The following is a 20458-nucleotide window of genomic DNA, read 5'->3' as shown; positions in this document are numbered from 1 at the left end:
CATCAGAATTGGTCGAATAATTGCTAAATTACAAACCGGGTTTGCACTTTGCGGAAGACAAAAAACCCAACGGAAAACGAAAGGGTATATATATATATATATATATAATTCCAAGCATCAAGCTGCTGCATGCATGCATCCACTTTTGTTTTCTTGCGTAAGTCCAAGCTGCCAAAGCTTCAAAACAAAGGCAAGAAGATGACATACATCATTAATTTGAAGGCGATTTTGGTGGTTACACGAAACTTTTGCTTGGATTTATTAGGCTGCTTTGACATTACGAAAACAAAAAAGGGAAAAAACCCTTTCTCTTCGATCGACTCATCATGGATTCCTGAGGCCCGCCCGCATCATGAAATGCGGTCATGTACGTAGCCCATGCATGCCAAAAAGAAGTCATTTTCATGACCCTCTTCCTCGACGACGAAAGCAGGTTGGAATCCAATGCTAACAGAGATCATGCTTTGGGTAAGTCTTAGTTCCTGACGCTGGCCGTGGTGCCCACGAACCCTATCGATCATTTCTGTTAAACATTTATCGATCCGAACCCCCTGCATGCATGATGCAACACGTCAAGAACTAGGTCCAACCCTACAACTTATACCACATTTCATTTCAGTGGCCATGCATGCTTGCTTCGAGTTTGCCTGACAGTCAAGCACTTTAATTAAATTCTAATGATTGTCAGATAGTTTTTCAACATCGACACCTACGTTCGATTGATCGATCTGATCTTATCGTTGGATATGATATCAATTAAAACTGATGTTTATACAAGGAGCATCCACCAAGGATGTAGTACGAGATGGCTCCCACAAGAATAAAAAAGTTTTTTATTTTTATTTTTTTTATATTTTTAAACATTTTTTTAAAAATTTAAAATTACTAAAAAAATATTTTCTTAATCACTAAGTAAAAAAAAAAAAATTATCGAGACCCAACTTTTGGTAACAATAACATTTTTGTCATACAAATAGTACTTTTAATTATGTTAAAATTCTTTCATACTTATTTTAGAATATATTCATAACATTCTAATATATTTGATAATATGACTCATTTTTTACCGTATTTAGTTTATTGCATAAATCAATTAAAATTAATTAATATCATTGATTTTTTATATTTTGATCATTCTTTCTCTCACTCCATTCACTAGCTTATAAATAGGGATAGATATTACGAATCTAATGACAATTAAATAGTAAAGATATATAAAACCATCAAAGTCTCTCTCCCTTATATATTCTCTCTTTTGATCCATGCATCTCAATTTTTATTTTATTTTATTTTTTACAAATTACACGATATAATCATTAAAATATGCAGAGAATATAAGAGAGCTATTGTCATTGTAAAAATAATAATATACTTTTGGTGTCAACGCGCTAGAATGAAATTAATATTGTCCTAAATTCTTCCATTTTATAAGCCAGTTGGTTTGCAACTCAAAGCTAACTTTGATGTAGCTGTTAGTGTGGCATCTAAGTGTTTGGGTGTGGGGGTTGTCATCAGGGACTGTAATGGAGATATTTTTGCTGCTATGTGTGCTAAAAGGCCATACAGTTGCCATGCCTTTGTTGCAGAATGCACTGCTCTTTGGGAAGCAATGGTGTTGTGTGAGGATTTGGGTTTAAGGGGAGTGGTATTTGAAGGGGATGCTAAGTGTGTAATTGATGAGGTAATGAAACACAGGAGGGATGATTCAAGGTTTGGTCACCTGGTGGAAGGCCTGCAGCAGAAACTGATGATGAACAATCGGTGGGAAGTGAGTTTCACTCATAGGGAGGGTAATGAGGTAGCTCATCAACTGGCTAAAATGGCTATGTTTGGGGAGGATGATGTGTATTGGATAGAGGAGGGACCAGATTCGATTTCTAATCAGATTTTCATAGACAAAATGTATACTGATACTGTTATAAGCTGAATATGAATACAAAGTGATTCTTTTCAAAAAAAAAATTCTTCCATTTTATATGGACGATCGAACCTGAGACTACTGCACGTGAATAATCCATATATTTCAACTCTTGTATTTTAAAAATTAGATAATTTTGTTTTATTTTTTGTGTGAAATCATTAAACATGCATTCGGAAAGAAAAATTCTACTCATTATCCCCATATCACACACTATACATACTTTTTTTTATTTATTAAATATATGATATATGGATGATGAGGAGAATGATTTAATTATCTTAAGAGGAATAAAATTAAAAAATATATATTGTATAATATATGAAATGTTGAATAGAAAAACTCGTTCAAAAAATGATGATAATTAAGAGCTCAGTAGACAAAATGGTAGAATCAAACAATTCTATTATGTATAGTCGTCGGCTACAATTGATGTGCAATCAGCTGACGTCAGCTACTAATAATAATAATAATAATAATAATGAAGAGAATCCCCTTTTTGCAAACGTCCTGATTCTTCACATTTCGTTACCAGAGAAATCCCACCTGCCCACAACCACTCTATGCCCATGGATCACAACGAGGGCTAAACCATTATTGCAACACAAAGCTTGAAGTGAAAGCTTGACCTGGAATTTGAAGACCAAGATGACCATTGCAAGTTTCGCTTTGTTGAAGACTTAGATGAAGATGGTATCGTTTCTCTGCACTCATCCATAAATTTTACGCACTTTAGATTTGTGATCCGAATTGATTGCATCTTACTAGGAGTTTTTGCCTAAAAATACGCTTGATAAGTATTTCTCATCATTAAATTTAGTATTAAAAAAACTCAAGTTTTGGTGTTTTTCTAGCTCTATCCCTTCTAACAACTCATAGAATTTCTCTAATTTTTTAGTCCCTTCAATCTCAATCATAACAAGCGCCTCCTCTTTTCATGGCTACTCAAACCTTTCCATCATCTTCAAAACTGAGTTGTTGGGATCATGGCATCTTCCTAAGTTTCAACAATGAAGACACCCGCAAGACCTTCACTGAACACCTTTACTCTACCTTGACATGAGACGAAATTTGCACCTTTCGAGATGACGAGGAGCTCTTTAGAGGGCTGAACATCTCTATTGAACTAGTAAATGCGATTCATAGATCAAGAATTCTCATTGTGATTGTGACATCTCCAATTCCCAAGTACGGATATGTGGAAATCGAGGCGTTGGGATGATGACAACACGCGTCACACACCCCAACAACAAGTGCTAAGTGTGTGCACATGCAACATGTGTAAAACAAAAGATGCTGCGGATAAATAAAAATCAATCAACTAAGTATCTGAATTGTTAAATACAAATTCGTTTAAATACAAGCGTTTCAAAAAGTATTACAATTATCCAATAAAAACATGATTAAGCCAAAATACAATAACCAAATACGGAAATAAATCTCAATACACGAGAATGTGATCTTTGATCACTCCTCCCGTGCAACTGCATCCTCAGACTCTACATCAAAATCTACTGTACCATGAAATGGTATCGCATGTAAGTAATAGACCAAACAGTCCAAGAAATGAAAATACATTCATGTCACAACAATTATGCGTGCATGTGATGAAATATGCATGAGACTTAAAAATTATTTTTTCCAAAAATAATTATATTCCAACACACTCCAAAATCTTATTTTGGCCTAAAAACCAAGTCCATCAAAAATAACATCCGCCATTTTTTTAGAAAATGGCACAAAATAAAAATCCATCATTTTCCCAGAAAATCGTTCACATAAGTCCATTTATTAAAACTAATTATCCAATTTTAAACTATATGCACAATGATCTCCCCTAGGAATCATCCACACACTGGCTCCCTTCATCACACTACGAGTAATGATCGTGTGTGTAACGTTGTAACAAGCGAATGCCCAGTTTCACGCACAGTGCATTTGTTACCAAACATCCTCTAGCCACCTCCAACAGAGGGATCATAGAGTCGGCATGAGAGCATTACTATCTCGTCTGATCTCATTGTCGCCCAACGATAACTTAGAGGACATCACTCAGTATATTAAGCTCCTGAATGACCAGAGGAGTTCCACCAAAATAATGCCCCATCTCAGCATAGAATTGTGATACACATGCACCCAAAAATCATCTTACACATGAAAACCTGTTTTTCATTCATGCTCATGAACATGCATGCAATTATGCAATGTATAACATGAATCCAAACAAGGCATAAAAATACCAAGCACAATCCAACTTCACAAACAACTTCATCCTCCAATCCAACAAACTCCCAAATTCCTCGCACTCAACGTCCGGTAAAACCAACCAGATCACAAAGAATTGTTAGTGCAAAATATATTTAAATCTCAAAAAGATATTTGAAAAATTACTTACAGTGCTTAAAAGGCAAAATCTGGAAGATGATAGCTGAAAATAGTCTCTCGACAGGAAACAAAAATCAACAAGAAACTCAAGGCAGCTCACAGTTTAGACAAAAAAAGGGCAAGACAAAGGGCACAACAGAGCACAAAAAGACCCAAAAAAAAAAAAGGAAATGAAATGGGAATAAATCACTAGCTTATCTCATGAAATTACTAAGGAAAACAATTTGAGAAAGAAACAACATGGAGGCTCACGGTTGGCCTGTCGGGGGAGAAAACAGGGGCATGTAAAGGGCCAAAAATAGAACACGAATTGGGGCTAAAATAGGGCAACAATCAGACCAAAACAAAAGGAAAAGCAAAGGGATTTCACAAGCTTGAATCATGAAAATACCAAGGGAAAATTAGAGAGAAACTGGGCTTGAAGGGCTCACGGATTTACCTACAACAGATGAGAAAACGGATGAAAATAAAATGTAAAGAAAGAAGGGTAATGCACGGTTTTACAGCAAAAAGAAAATGAAAGCTTGGAGATGAAAATGTAAACTAATACCTGAACGAAAACTGGAGGAGATAACTATGATAAACACTAACTTGCCAAAGAAATAAGCAGAAATGAAAATAGAGGAAGAAGATGAAGGTTACGACAACGAGAAGCAAGGAAGAAGAAACTGAAATGGAAAGGAGAAGAAGCAACAGCACAGCAGATGAAGGAGAAGAAAAGAAATAGAAGAAAGCCCTAAGGGCATGGACCAAATGACGCCGCTTAGGGAAAGAAATAAAAGAGACAGGGCTAGAGCAATGGGCTGGGTCGAAAATGAAGGGGCTTGGCTCAAAATCAAATAACAATCCCACTAGAAACAAGCTCAATAGAAAATAAAAGGTCCAATAGAGAAAAAAGGCACAATAAAAATAAATAAAATTCAAATAAAAATACTACAACTCAATATTAATAAAATAAAATAATTAAAACTTAACAATAAAATAATTTAAATTTGAGAGTAATTTAAATGTAAAATAATTATTGATATTAAGAAAGCACATTATTTAAATTTCATAACTTGAAAATCACAAAATAATACCATGAAAAATACGTTAAATTTAAAATAAGAGGACCACTAATTATACTAATTTAGATACTCATTCAATAAAAATATACGTAAATACAAGATATCACGGTCGTCTTCTCTAAATTAAGGTTACTGCACATCTTCTAGGCGGCAGTTTCAAGAGAAGGGACATGCCATCGAGGGAGGGAGGCGATTCAAAAGATCTGTGTGGGAAGAATCGAGAGAGTAAACAGAGAAAGGGAGGGAAAACAAATGGAAACTGAGGAGGGTCTCAGGCACATTGGCTTTGTTGCCCAAAACGATACGTTTTGATTTTTTTCCACATTAGCAACCACTTATGTTGCATTTACATGAGGCACTTGTCTCCAGGATTTTAAAAAATCAAATTATAAGAACAAATCAATCAAAAGCTGGTTTTAGTAAAAATTTGGTACAGTAAAGGAAAGGAAAGGAAAGGAACGACCACAGCCATCGATTAGCTAACAATATTGAATATGTCCCATTTTTCACACTGAAAGGGATCGAGTTGAAATTTAAAAGTACAGATCGATAAGCAACACCAATTGAATTAAGAGAGATCAAAAGAAGAGAAATAATAGAATTAATTAATGATATCTATGCAACACAATACATTATACATTTTATAATACAAATTTTAAAACAAAAGTATTTTTATAAAATTATATTATTATTATTTTTATATATCCGTGGGTGTTCAGGCCAGTTTATGCACACATCGACTAATCCTATGGAGCCATGAAGTTAACGGCCAGGTAAATTTTTAGTAGCCTTGAAGGAACTCGAACTGTAACCATTAGAGAGCAAACCTAAATCTTGACCAACTAAGCTTCCCCATAGGGTTTGTATTATTTTTTATAAAATAATAATACAATTTTATAAAAATATCATCACTTTAAAATATAATTATATAAAATATTATAAAAATTTATTAGTTTTTATTATTTTTTTGTGCATGTGAATGATAGACAGCTGATCTTCTTTCTGTACATGTGTCGTGTGTATGTACATGCATGACGACAAATACAAAGTTTTACAAATAAAAAATTCTATCCATTATTTTCATATTATATGTAGTTTTTTTATTTTTCTTCTTATTAAATATGTGGTATATGGATGATAAGTGAACGAATTTAATTATTTAAAAAAAAATAAAACTAACAAAAATTTAGAAAAATAAAAATAAATATAATAGCTAGTATAGGAATTATGAGTAACAAAATTCGATAGAAACAGGCAGGAAAGATGGCCTGCCACGCATTCAATATCTCAGCGGCCTACCAGGACTGTTCCAGCACATTCATATTAATTCCAAAACCTTAAAAATAAAATTACAAAATAGAAATAAAAATAAATAAATAAGAAAAATTCTTCTTGTCATCCTCACACTTCACACACCACACTTATTTTAATTTTTTTTTATTTTTTTTATAATAAATATGTAGTGTGTGGATGATAAATAAAATAATTCAATTAGTTTAATAAGAATAAAATGAAATAAAAAATAAAAAAATAAAAAATAATATTTTAATATATAAAGTGTGTGGTGTAGGATGATGTGTAGCATTCCTCAATAAATAAACACCCCACAAAACGATGAAGGATATATCAACAATCGAGTTGATTATATATATAAATATATACATATATTTAGTTTCTATTAATAAACTTATATTTTAAGATCAATTGATACGGCCTTCCAAAATGTTATTTTTTTAATTCTATTAATAAATTAATAAATTTATGTGAACTGTCCACATCCTTACATGCAATAACTAATGACTAAATGATAGATTACTGCATCATGTTAGTTATCATGAAACTTATAATTAATCTCTCTCATGTATAATACCTTTTCCATGAATGAGTTTGAATTGAAAAAACATTTTACTTGTATTGATAATTGTTAACGTCGTGTTTCATACGCTTATGGGCCGAGCTCTCAGTAGTTTTGGTTTTCAGTCTTACAACTTGCGAACATATAGAAAAGATCGATAATAGGTGACCTTTTGGTGGTTGGGAAGTTTTCGATACCTAAGTCAATAATGCTCCTAAAAAGTATGAGGGAGAGTAGAGACAAGTAGAAAATTTAAAAAGTTTAACGAGTGTGTAAAGCGTAACCCCTTTTCGATACATGATTTTGAGAGTCAAGCAGCCATGCCCTGCAGCAAGGGAGAAGGGTGTCTTCCTGAAATCCATTCTACCATACCCATTTAATGCGGCATCTCTCTAGGGCACGTATTTAATGCGGCATGATCTACTAGTGAGCCCATTTAATGCAGTGTGACCCTCTACTTCTTCTTAAAGTTCAGTCTCATTGAGATTGTGTGTTATTCTTTCCTTTTCGTCAGGGCAGATTTCTCGTGCTTCCTAGGTAGTGGACTATCCTCCACTCCAAGGTTCCGAATCCAATTTATACAGGTTGAGAGCCCTTTAGAACATTGGCATTGGTTTAGCTATTTTATTTTTCAAAATTTGACTAATATGCAACTTTTTTTATTTTAGCTAATCACTCAAAAGTTGAAATCTACATTGGATTAGCTATTATACTCTCTATAATAATAAACTATTATTATTTTTTATTATTTATATTTTTAAATTATTTTTTGTTTTGTTAATACGTTTTATTTTTATTTCACAATATCCAATATTATTCAAGAATCATATATTTCAGTTTGCACAACAGAATGTGAAGGAAACTTGGCCGCTGGTGGAAAAATGAAAGGGATCAACTGTACGAGTGAACTTGAAAAATGATTAAATATTCAATATGAAAAGCTACAATTCATTTCAATATGACTTCTATTTTAAAAAGACTGTAGCTCATCTTGTAAATGAAAATAGTTTAACTAATTCAATGTAGATCATTTTTTCACCAGATTGGCTAAATTATAAAAAGCACTGGTATTTGGCTAAACCAATGCCAGTGCTCTTAGTCGAGTTAACAGGTGGCTTGGTTAGTATAGGCCCCTGGGTGTTGGGCTCGGCCACTGGGCATTTTGGGCCCATGGAAAAACTCTTAACAATAATGTAATTTATTATATTTTTTTATAATTATGTTTAATCATTTTTCAATATGATATTGATAAATATTGATTGGTAATTAAAAAATAATAAATAGTTTTGAAGTCTTTTGTTACTACATTAGAATTGATTAAATTATAATAATTAATAATTAACACATTATTTTGGTGATAAATCATAAATTATTTAAATATATATGTATGATACTCTAATTTTTTTTTCAAAGCATCCCAGTGAATTGTCGTGCTGTCTGAGTTCTATTAAAAGTAAAAAGAGTACACACACATATATATAATATATGGATATATAGGAAAAAAATAAGAATAAACACATAATTATCTTTATAATTATATTTTTTATTCTCTAAATACCCGACCCAGGACCAAACCTGAGATGTTTATAACTTTCTTGCTAGTCTTTAACTTCCTTACTGCATACGTCAGTCACATAAAACTATGTTACAAAAGTTTTAGAAGTTCAAGAAAAAACAAGTAAAAATATGGTTGTCAATCCTTTGACAAAGAGAAAGAGGCAAAATAAACTATTGGAGCTAATTGAGAAAATGACTAGCAACAAGATCAACGACAAGCAAGGGATTGAAGTTAGGGTTACAAACTTACCCCAAAGTCCAGCAAAATTGAAAGCCTAAGCAAACAATTATGTATCCAACCATCTAAAACAAAAAATTAAAACTTGTGGAAACCATGCTCTTAGTTAATTAGAAAAACTACAAGAGGTAAGAGGATCTTTATAACAGCCCGCTAGAAATTCAATTAAGGAATTTCTATTGACTTTAGGAACCTCGTGAAAACTCTGTAAGTTTACACGAATCGACTAATCGCATAAATTTTAGCCTGTCAACATAGTTAGTGTTATCACTCACTATGGTGCCAGAAATGCGATTTTAATTATTTGAGATAGTTAAAAGTATCAGAATACATTATAGTCTACACCACTAGGCTTAATTGAATATTTAGAATTTTTCAGTACTAAGTTTATTACGTTTATTTTTGGAGTGAATAGTAACCTCGGTAAATGTACTGAGCGCAGTATTTTTAAAATCATAGTGTGAAATGTCCAAATTAGGATAGCGATATTTTATTTGGACACTTAGCAAGATCTTAACCACACATAATGAATAGTATTAGATACTTGGCACAAAGAGAAACCATTAGATGGAATTGTGAAGGAAATCAATGTGTGAGATCATGACACCTAAGCAAAATACACATTTGGAAAATATCTTAAGAATAGAGATTTAAAATACACATAGAAAGATTTTAGCCACCTTACTCTTCCAAGTCTACTCCACATTTGGAAAATATATTGAGCTGATTTTTATAGATATTATTGGATAGAATATTTTGAGATAATATTTTATAGATATTTTGGATAGGAGAAAACCACACTCAACTCTCAACTCCAGCCTTATCATCTCCCTTATCTCTTCCATAAGCATCTCCAGCCATCACCCACGAACTTATCTTCATTTACACGTTTCTTTAAAAGAATATCAAACATTCTCTCTTGGACAGCTTTTAGGAGTTCTTTTGCATGCCCATTTCGAAGCTGTTGTAAGTGTTTTATCATAAAGTCTCCTTCATATAAGTTGTTCCTTTTTTAGTCTAGTTTACATGGATATCTTATTTGCCCCATTTGAAGATCATTTGGTCAGTCAAATATTGTGTAAACTATAGAAAGGTCATTTTGGGAGATAAACTGGAGAATATGTTATAGTTTGGAGTTTTTGACCAAGCTAATGGATAGATATTGGTTCGAAATTTTTATGGAGTATTGTTAACATGTATATATGACTATTGGTTGAGGATTTTTGCATGATTGAAGGTTTTGATGAAATATTTGCTTAGATTTAGAAACTTAGAAACTGGAAGAAGAAAAACAGTTTCTATTTTGAGAAAGTTTAACTCTTTGGTGGTCTAAACCTATTCTAATGACTTTGATAATTTTATTGGAGGATCCTAAGTATCTTATATACATGTTATATTATTATTTTGAAGATATTTGATATTAGTTTCAAAGATATGAAATTTTATGCAAAGAGATATTCAGATAAGCCAAAGTGTGGATGTTCTTGGCTAAATTTATGTTTTGGTTAATGTTTAACCATGTGATCTTGAATTAGAAGCTTATATATGTTTTAGGACATCTTTTTAAACCATGTGATGGTTTGGTTTGAAGATCACATATTTATAAGTCATAGATCAAAAGGTTGATCAAAACAAGTTGGAAACAAAAATCAATAGAAATAGCATATGAGAATTTCGGCCCTATGGAGTTTTAATAGTTGTGATTAGTTTTAAATTTTTCTAAATTGATATTTGAGTTGAGGATAAAATTTACATGAGGAATGTAAATTTTGGTGACTTTTGGAGTTAGTATGCAAAATTCTTAAGTTATGGGTAAAACGGTCATTTTCCTACATGTAGAAAGTAAAATGGAAATTTTACTCTTTAAGTTAGTATTTTTCCATATTTCAAATTATTAGTGATTTAGTACTAACTTTTCGAATCACTAATTACAGTTCCTCGTGATCGCGCTTGAGGTTTTATAAGAAACGCGGAGATCGAGGTAAGTTAGCTTTTAACTTACTAGCAGTCTACTGTGTATGTGTGCTAAGTAAAAGAACTACAGTGTATGTATGTATGTTATCATATGTGTCATGCCATGTCAAGTTATCATGTAATTGTCTATTATACAGAATTTATTCTGTCATCAATTTTTATCTGTTACATAATATATTCTGTTATATATTACTGTACATTACAAGTACGTCATGCTAAGTATGTCATCCATTACATGTAAGTCAAGTCATGTAATATTCACTGTTGCAAGTATGTCATGTTAAATATGTTGTCTATTATATGTTATGCCATGTTACGAAATGTTTCTATCTCAAGTTGGTCATGTATTCTAAGTTATGTTCAAGTCACGTTATGTTACGTCAGGACTTCAGTCCTTTCGTATTCCAGTCACGTTTCATCTTGAGTATATTCAGTTTATGTAGAATACATGGGGCCACAACAACTGTGGAGTATGTATTTTTAATGTTAAGTCAAGTTTGTGTAGAATACATATGGCCACAACAATTGTGGAGTATGTATTTACACGTAAAATACATGGGGCCACAACAACTGTGGAGTATGTATTTTTCATGTTAAGTCAAGTTTGTGTAGAATACATGGGGCCACAACAACTGTGGAGTATGTATTTTTAATGTTAAGTCAAGTTTGTGTAGAATACATGGGGCCACAACAACTGTGGAGTATGTATTTACACGTAAAATATATAGGGCCACAACAACTGTGGAGTATGTATTTACACGTAAAATACATGGGGTCACAACAACTGTGGAGTATGTATTTTTCATGTTAATTCAAGTTTCAAAGCAAGTTTATGATAAGTCAAGTTCAGTTCATGTTTCAATTTAAGTTATGTCAATTATGCTATGTTGTACGCTAAGTTATTCTTTAATTACTTATGAATTTGATTATCCATTTATGCTTTTACTGTCATACATGCATCATTAGTCTGTATGGAAGTTTTTTGTTAACTTGTTGAGATTTGTAATCAAATCTCACTGTGGTAGTCCCAACTACCATTCCCCCCGAATGGTAGATCTTGTTACAGGACCTGAAGGAAGATCAGGAGCTGACCAACTAGATACAGTCGACTGAACGACGGTGCGTCGTTAAGGTTAATATAGTAGTTAAATTACTACTTGTACGATGGAGTTGCATCTCCAGTACTTTTAGATCATAACTATTTTGGAATAGTTCTGTGATCTTAGTTATTCAATGTATCTTTATATATGAAGTATGTTTTAAGTATTTGGGATATTTTAATTTAGTGCATAGTATTGCTAAAGAAAAAAATTATCCGCTGCGAATATTGCATAATGTTAGATGCATGTTAGGATTATTGCATCTTATATGTCATGAACGGGGGCAGGTAACCTTGTGTTGCATGTCTCGACGCTTCAAATGTCCGTCCAATCCCAAATGGAATTTGGGGGCGTCACAATCTTTATGCAAATCCTTGAGAAATAAAAAGGAACTATTAAGGTACTATGAAAAAATGGGAGAGAAATAAAATATCAGAGCATATGTATGAACAAAATATCTTACTTGATGAGTTCGAACTGTGATTGGTTCACACAAAAAAAATGGTGGTGGTTCCATATGGATGAAGCTGCCCTTGATCAAAATATAGAAAGAATTACAAAAAAAAAAAAAAAAGTCAATGTTTCAGTTCCAAGTCATAAGTTCTAGGATATGTTGGAAAAGATTCACACCTGAAGTGTGAATCCGCCACCGTGTGCTGCTACCCACGGCCAACTCTCACTTCCCTTAGCTTCATAAACATCTCTAGACCATTCCCTATCAATTTCGTATCTTGGTTTGTCCTAATTCAAAAGTGGGTAATTTACTACCCATGACCACAGTGTAAAATACACTGTTACGTTACTTTTTCTCCGCCGTTTGCAATGTCGTGAGCTTTCAAAAAATATCTTATAGCGCTGTAAGTATTTTCCAAACTCTACTTTTAGATTTAAATATATTTTGCTCTTACAATATTTATTTGTTAGATTGGTTGGTTGTTTCCAGACTGAGTCCGAGGAGTTCGGGGGTCGGATGGATTGAAGACGGAGTTGCTTGGTTTTGTTGATTTGTGATTGGTTGGTTATTTCTGCCTTGAGGCGTGCATTACATGGAGCATACATGTGCATTTTATTTAAATTGAGAAAATTTAGTTTTAATCGTGTAGATGGATTTTCGGTTGCGTGAGTATCACGACCCCAAGCCGGGATGGGGTATTATCTCGGTAGAGCCCCTTTGATAACTCGGGAGCGTAATATACTGAGTGACGTCCCCTGAGTTGTCGATGGGCAACAACGGGAGCGGGCGTGATGGTAACGCTCTCATACCGACTCCATGGCCCTTCGCTGGCGAGGGCTAGAGGATGCTTGGCTACGTACGCGCGGGGCGCGAAATTGGGCATCGCTCGTTTAGGTGTCACACGCGTGGTCATTACCTGCGGTGTGACACAGGAGCCAGGGTGTGCGGATGACCCTAGGAGAGGTCGTGGTGCATTCGGATTAATTGGTTATTGATATGAATTGGATTTGGGCCAAATGAGACTTTTGGCGTGAGTTGAAAAGTAATATGTTTTTGGGACCAAATGAGATTTTTGGCGTGTGTGGAAAAATATCGTTTTATGGGTTAAGTGCATTTGCATTCTTTCATGCATATTGTTTGAATTTTAATATACTTTTATCTAGTAGCGTTTGGAACTTACTTACCTGCGGTATCATTTTTGGTACCGTAGATTTTGATGCAGAGATCGAGGAAGAGGCTGAGCCCGAGGAGGCGACTCCGCCGGAGTATTGATTTGGGAGTTTATGCTTTGTAGTTGGTTTTGAAACAATATTTGTGGTTTGTAATATTTTATTATGTATGTTTTGAACGGGTTTGTATTAAACATAGAAAAATTCTGGTACTTAGTTATATGACTCTGTTTATTCGCTGCGTGTTTTCTTTTGCATACTTGTTGCATGTACACACACTTGACACTTAGCGATAGGGTGGTGACCCGTGATGTCATCATCCGAACGTCTCGTTTTCCCCAGGTCCGTACGTGGGATTTAGGAGCGTCACAGAGAGACTACAAAATGAAAGAAAGAAGCGGGATAGGGAAGAAAAATAATAGTCTAATTTTGAAAACGTGACTGTTGATGGTGCTAATACTTATTTGCGGCTAATGTTTTCATCGCTAAATCAAATAAGCCACGTTGCCAAGGGTACAAATTAAATAATTTTTTGCGACGACTTTATTCTATGGTAAAAGACAATTTAACTCATCACAATAATTATTTTTTCACTAAAGGTTTATATGCTGTCCATGTTTATTAATCAGAAAATAAATTAGTCACAAAAATTATAGACATTGTAAGAAAAAATATTTTATCATTAAATATTATATACCATGATAATTTCATAGAAAAATATCTATATTTATTCTCTTCAATAATTTAGATAATAAAAAATTACTTTTTTTCACGATATTATGCCGCGGAAAAAAAAAAACTCAGTGACAAAAACCACAATATATGCTGTAGTGTTAACTAATACGGATAGGAGAATTAATGATGCCAATATGGAAAAGGCCGGTAGGTGTTGCGGGTTAATATATATATATATATATATATATATATAGTACTCGACAGAGAGATGTGGGCATAGGGATTATGTATCCCCACCAACAATGCTTAGCTCCAAAATGGACCACATGATCCCATTTAAGCTAGCTAGCCCCTATATCAGCTTAAGGGCACATGGCCCCAATAGTTTCAATATTATTCAGCGCTTTTTAATGTTCCATCTTTTGTCAGAATTGCTTTCACATTTATGAGGTATGAATTTTTTTTTATTTTAGTTTTATCCGTTTTAATATATTTATAAGACTGCATGGACCACTTCTGAATACAATAATCCTTATGTCTATGGCATTATCTAAGACCAAGGTACAATACAAGTTAAACAAATTTAGGTTTGATAATAAAAAAAGCTCCCTAGCTTTATATATATATAAATGAAAATGATACTTGCAACTTAAAGTGTGTAAGTCTTGAACATTTCGCTGCTCATTTCCTATGAAATTCATGGCCTTTCTTTGCAGGTGATGTAGCGGGGAAAAATGGGTATTTTCTACGAGTGAGTAATGTTATACACTACACTCTTATCTTATTTTCATTCTATTAAATAAGATGTGGCACATTTATTATCATTGGATGATAAGGAATCATGTAATAAATGATCTTTTAATGGTGATAAATATGACACATTTTACTTAGTAGGATGAAAATGAAATAGTAATATAGTGTATAAAATTTCTTTTATTGTAGTGACCACAATTAATTTTTTTCAAAATGAGTTTGGTGAACTTGCATACTCACTCTATAGTTGTGCTTAACATTGTTTACATATATATATATATATTGAGAGAGAGAGAGAGAGAGAGAGAGAGAGAGAGAGAGAGAGAGAGGGGGGGGGGGGGGGGGGGGTGGTTTGGGTTTAGACGGCAGAAGCTGTATTTGACTGTCGCATGCATATATATGATTATATTTTATTTGGTACATGAGCTTTCCCGACATATACTTATATTTGGGAAACTAAAAAGTGTTCATTCGCTTCCTTTAAATTACTTCTTCTTTTGTCTGTCTGTTTTTGGGAAAACATGATCGATGATCTTTAGTCATCTTCAATATCTGAATTGGAATTTGGCTGGGCTATGGATTTGTCAACTACTTCACTCAACTTGGTCAAGTTTTTGGTGCTTTTAACGTACACGTACAAGTGAATGTTAGTCCACATATGATACTCATGTAAAGGCCATTCAAAATAGTTAAACAGTACTATAAAAATTTCTTGATTTGAAGGTACTTAATTAAGAGATAGAACTTCTTCTTCTTCTTTTTCTTTTTTTTTTTCTTTTTTTTTTTTCAAATTTTTTTAAGAAGAGGACGTTACGTACTCAATACACCAAATATTATGAACAACGTTTTTCTCTCCTCAAAAATAAAGCCAAAAGTCGAGTCATGTACTATGTGAAGCCAGATTTCTTCCAGATTCTCGCTCGAGCCAATGTCGAGCAAGATTTTAATTTTTTCCCCGTTCCTGAGGCGCCAATGTCGCTCAAGTCACTGTTGAGCCAAAATCTATCTCCAACTCAGCTATAATCAACGTCGACGGAGAATTACCACTCGATTAGACAAAATTGTATGATTCAAATATGTCACAATTATACATCTGTACAAAGCCTAGCTAGCTAGCTAGCTACAAGTTCACCAATAAATTGATGGTCTACCTATATATATATATATATATATCCAAAACCCACCTGATCATGAACGTACGTCGAACACTTGGCAACATCCTAGAGGGAAAGACTAGAATTTGATGATGTTAAGATTGTCATGATGAGCATTCCGAAGTTAAAAACCATGTATGTATGACTTTGAAGCTAGCCAGCCAGCCAGCCTAAATTTAATTTGTACGACTTTGGAAAGAGCTTAACGACGTAAGACGCAAAAGTCTATGATCACTTTTAACAGCAAGAGGGAGGGGTGGGGGGTCCAAGAATTTGTCCCAGGCCTGACTTTGGAAAGAAAAAGTGATTAATGCTTTTAGAAAACGAGAGGACCATTCGAGCACTATCAAAGATCGAGAACCCTCATGTCTTCGTTAATTAATTAATTGGATGTGAAAAGCATATCCCATGCAATATCATTTCTAAAATTAACTTCAAACTTACTCGATCGATCAACACGACCTTGAGATTCCACATTTTGCTTTTTTTCACTTTCCTTTTCTTCTTTCCATGATCACTCTCTCTCTCTCTCTCTCATCTGATGATCTTTTTGCTGTTCTTGAAATACGTACACATGATCTTTCCACTGTTTTTTTTCTACGGTTTAGTACCATAAAGACACGGCAAAAACTAATGTTCTTTGGGTCCTTTTGAATTTTAGACATAGTATATAAAAGTATAACGATCACACTCTTTCATTTTCCCCCCCTTTTCCCATTTTTTTGTCATGGCCTTGGATCCACCACCCATTTAATATATAGTTTTGACCCTAGACTTGAGAATCATCAATCAATCTTGGGGTTAACGTAATTGAGAAATATTCCATCAATGATCACGATTCCCTTTAGCATTAATTGTCTATGCATCATGATAATGACATTTTAATAATAATACTACCAAAACAGGTAAGCGGACATTATCTTCAAACATCCTTCACCACTCATTTAAAAATTAAGTAAAAATGCAGAAACTAACCCAGCTGTCAGTAATCAGCTAGTCAGGTTAGTTTTAGCTCATGATGTTCTGATCTTGTGTTGCTCAATTCGTTAATTAAGCTAGCTCTAGCTAGGAATACCGAGATCGACTTTCGATCAACCATATGTTTTAGACCCCATGTGTCCCTGATTTCCCTCTCTCCTCGTAGCATTCAAAACTTTAGGCTAGCTAGCTTGCTGTCCGTTTCCCTCCTTAATTTGAACTTCCTTACTTCCTTTTCTCTTTAATCTATTCTTTCGAGTATCACCGGTCTTTATGACTAACGTCGTCCAAACAACAAAAGGGAGGAGGCCGGGAAAAAGCACGTTCTTTGAAGATTGCAAAAATGGAACTTTTAATCGATTCTGCCATTTACATTAATGCAAACATCACGAGTCATATAAGTACAATGTATTTTGGTTGACTTCAACTAGAGTACAAGAAAAAAAAAAAAAAAACAAAAACAAAAGCTGATATTCAAAGCAAGTGCTCTAGTACTGATCAAACTTTTTTAAGTCATACTAAAGAAAATATTCCAAAACAATGCAAACAATTATATGCAGAAGATCGATCGACAGAACATTTGCAGTAGTACTGTTGCAGATGCCATTGATTAGTATATCATAATTCTGATAATTGGAGAAAATGGTTGATCATCAGATTCTCATTAATCATTCAGACGCCTTTGACAGCATGCATGCACGCATATATAGGTTCAGCTAAAGCAAACCAAAATTAGAACTTTTAGACTAAAGGGTATTGAATCTTTAGCCATAGGAGAGAGGAAGAGGGCTGGGGCTGGGGCTGGGGCTGGGGCTGAGGTCCTCTTTGCATGACTGCCGGTCTGCCACCCGGCCGGCCCCCAATTTCCATGCAAACTAAAGCAGTTCTGTACGTTCTAGTTTTCTGTGCCCCAATCTCACCTAAATCCATGCATGCATGTGCCTGTGTCCATTACCTTTTTTTTATAATCTAAAGTGATCTAAACTTAATTCAAGGAATCTTACTTTATATGTCTCCCATGCATGCATCTTTGCTCGACCGAGCTAGGGCACTAATGTCATTTATATGCTGGATATATATATATATATATATATATATATATATATATATATATATGTATATGTAGATGCAAGAGTTTGGCAAGTATTAGGTGACTAAATTGATAAGTTTGGATAGGACTAAGTGACTAAGATTATAGACTTCATCTTATTTTTTATTTTGTAATTTGGATGGATGTAAAACACTTTAACTTTATCTATAACTATTTTGAGTTTATCTAAAAATTATTAGGAAGTGTTTTAGATAAATCATGATCAAAAGTGTGAATGAGAACAGTTCCAAGGGTTCAATAATTCTTCAGAGAAGAGTTTGAATGAGAAATTGTTACAGATCAGAAGATTAAGCGTCAGTATTCCATCAAAAGAGTCCCTTGCGATAGAGTTGCTTCGTCAGCAAAATCCTATTACAATTCAATCTGCTCTAGATCATTTATTTAAAAGATCATACTGGTTAGGATCTCAAAAAATCAATTTTGGATATTTTTTTAGAGCACTTTACTGTGCATACTTTGGTGAAAAAATTCTTCAAAGATTTTCATCTTGTTTTTCTCAAAGAGTGTGATCGTTGATCCAAGATTAAGATAGTATGATCGTGATTCAGCCACTGAAATTTTAAGAGAAAAACTAATATTTAAATGTCATTAGAGGTTCTGATAATTACTGCAGTAGAAACAAACGAGTTGTTTGTCATATTAAGTAAGAAAGTCAATTGACAAAAATTTTGTAATTGAGACTTACTTGCACTTGATTTTCAAATAATAAAATTGACTATTTTAGGTTTGGCTGCTCTGTAAGGTTTTTATCTTAAAAAAATTCTTTAAAGAATTTTCCTACATTATCAATATTGATGTTATGTAATTTATTTATTTTATGTTATTATTTAATTATTAAATAATTATATGATTAATGATTAACCAATTTGATAAGTGAATTAATAGGTCTTTACGTTAATATACAGGAATATTTAGGTAATTTTAATATATATACATTATTTTTTCAGCATCGATAAATTCATAGCAAAAGTAGTTATTGAACTGCTTACAACTCAAAAGAGAGACAATAATTAAGGAGGACCACGAGCGTACGATCCAAACCTAACCTTTAAGTACGAATTTATAATTACACTGAATTGAAATCTTTGAATATTGGAAACATAAATCGAGCTCATTGTCTTCCACCATCACTACAATATTAACTATCAATCGACTTGATCTTAGCAATTACCTTTAACTTGAAACAAGACATGAGGATGATCAGTACAGCTTCCACCATTAATCACTAGTTAATGATGTCATGTCGTGTGTTTGTGTGTGTATATATATATATATTATATATATATATATGTATGCACGTAATTTTGTTGATATAAATAATTAAAATGAGATGAGATGAATTGAGATAAAATGAGAGTTAAAAATTAAATAAAATATTATTAAAATATATTTTTTTAATATTATTTTTATTTTAAAATTTGAAAAAAGTTAAATTATTTATTTATTTTATGTAAAAAATTTTAAAAAAATATAATAATTAAATAAGATGAATTGAGAAATTTCATGAAAATAAACTAAGCGGTGTCGAATTGGCTGTTTGGATTTTAATATATTGTAGTTTGAGTTGGGATTCATAATTTTGGTTTGAAATCGGTTCAGAAAAGTTGATAAAATTTTGAAAAATCAAAAAGTCTGTGAGACATGATGCATTGGCCGCTCGAGCTATATATTAATTTAACCTGATTTGTGCTTTACCAATTAATAAAAAAACCAGCTTATACAGTACGATTTTCAGATCTCAGGGAGAAAAGCCATAATTCAAGATGTTTTGTAACGTGAGAGAAAGATCAGAGAATAATAATAAAAACACGAGCCTTTTTACGTCTTAATTAAGCCTATTGGTAATTCTGATCTTCTCCTGATCATACATAGACCATTCTTATGATCAATTAGAAATCTTTTTATTGGGATCTTATTAATGAATTAGATTTACTTTATAATATAAATAATTTTATAATTAATCTGACATATTACATCAAGTCACGTCAATTAATTGAGGTGGTGGCTGAGGATCTGAAATGGTTTTGTTTTTTTTTTTTTTTTAGTTCTTCAAAACTTTTCTACTTCGCC

The sequence above is a fragment of the Carya illinoinensis genome, chromosome 1 (genome assembly GCF_018687715.1).
Source record: "Carya illinoinensis cultivar Pawnee chromosome 1, C.illinoinensisPawnee_v1, whole genome shotgun sequence".
Lineage (NCBI taxonomy): Eukaryota > Viridiplantae > Streptophyta > Magnoliopsida > Fagales > Juglandaceae > Carya > Carya illinoinensis.
The sequence above is the reverse complement of the archived record's forward strand: the minus strand, read 5'-3'. Positions refer to the sequence as shown.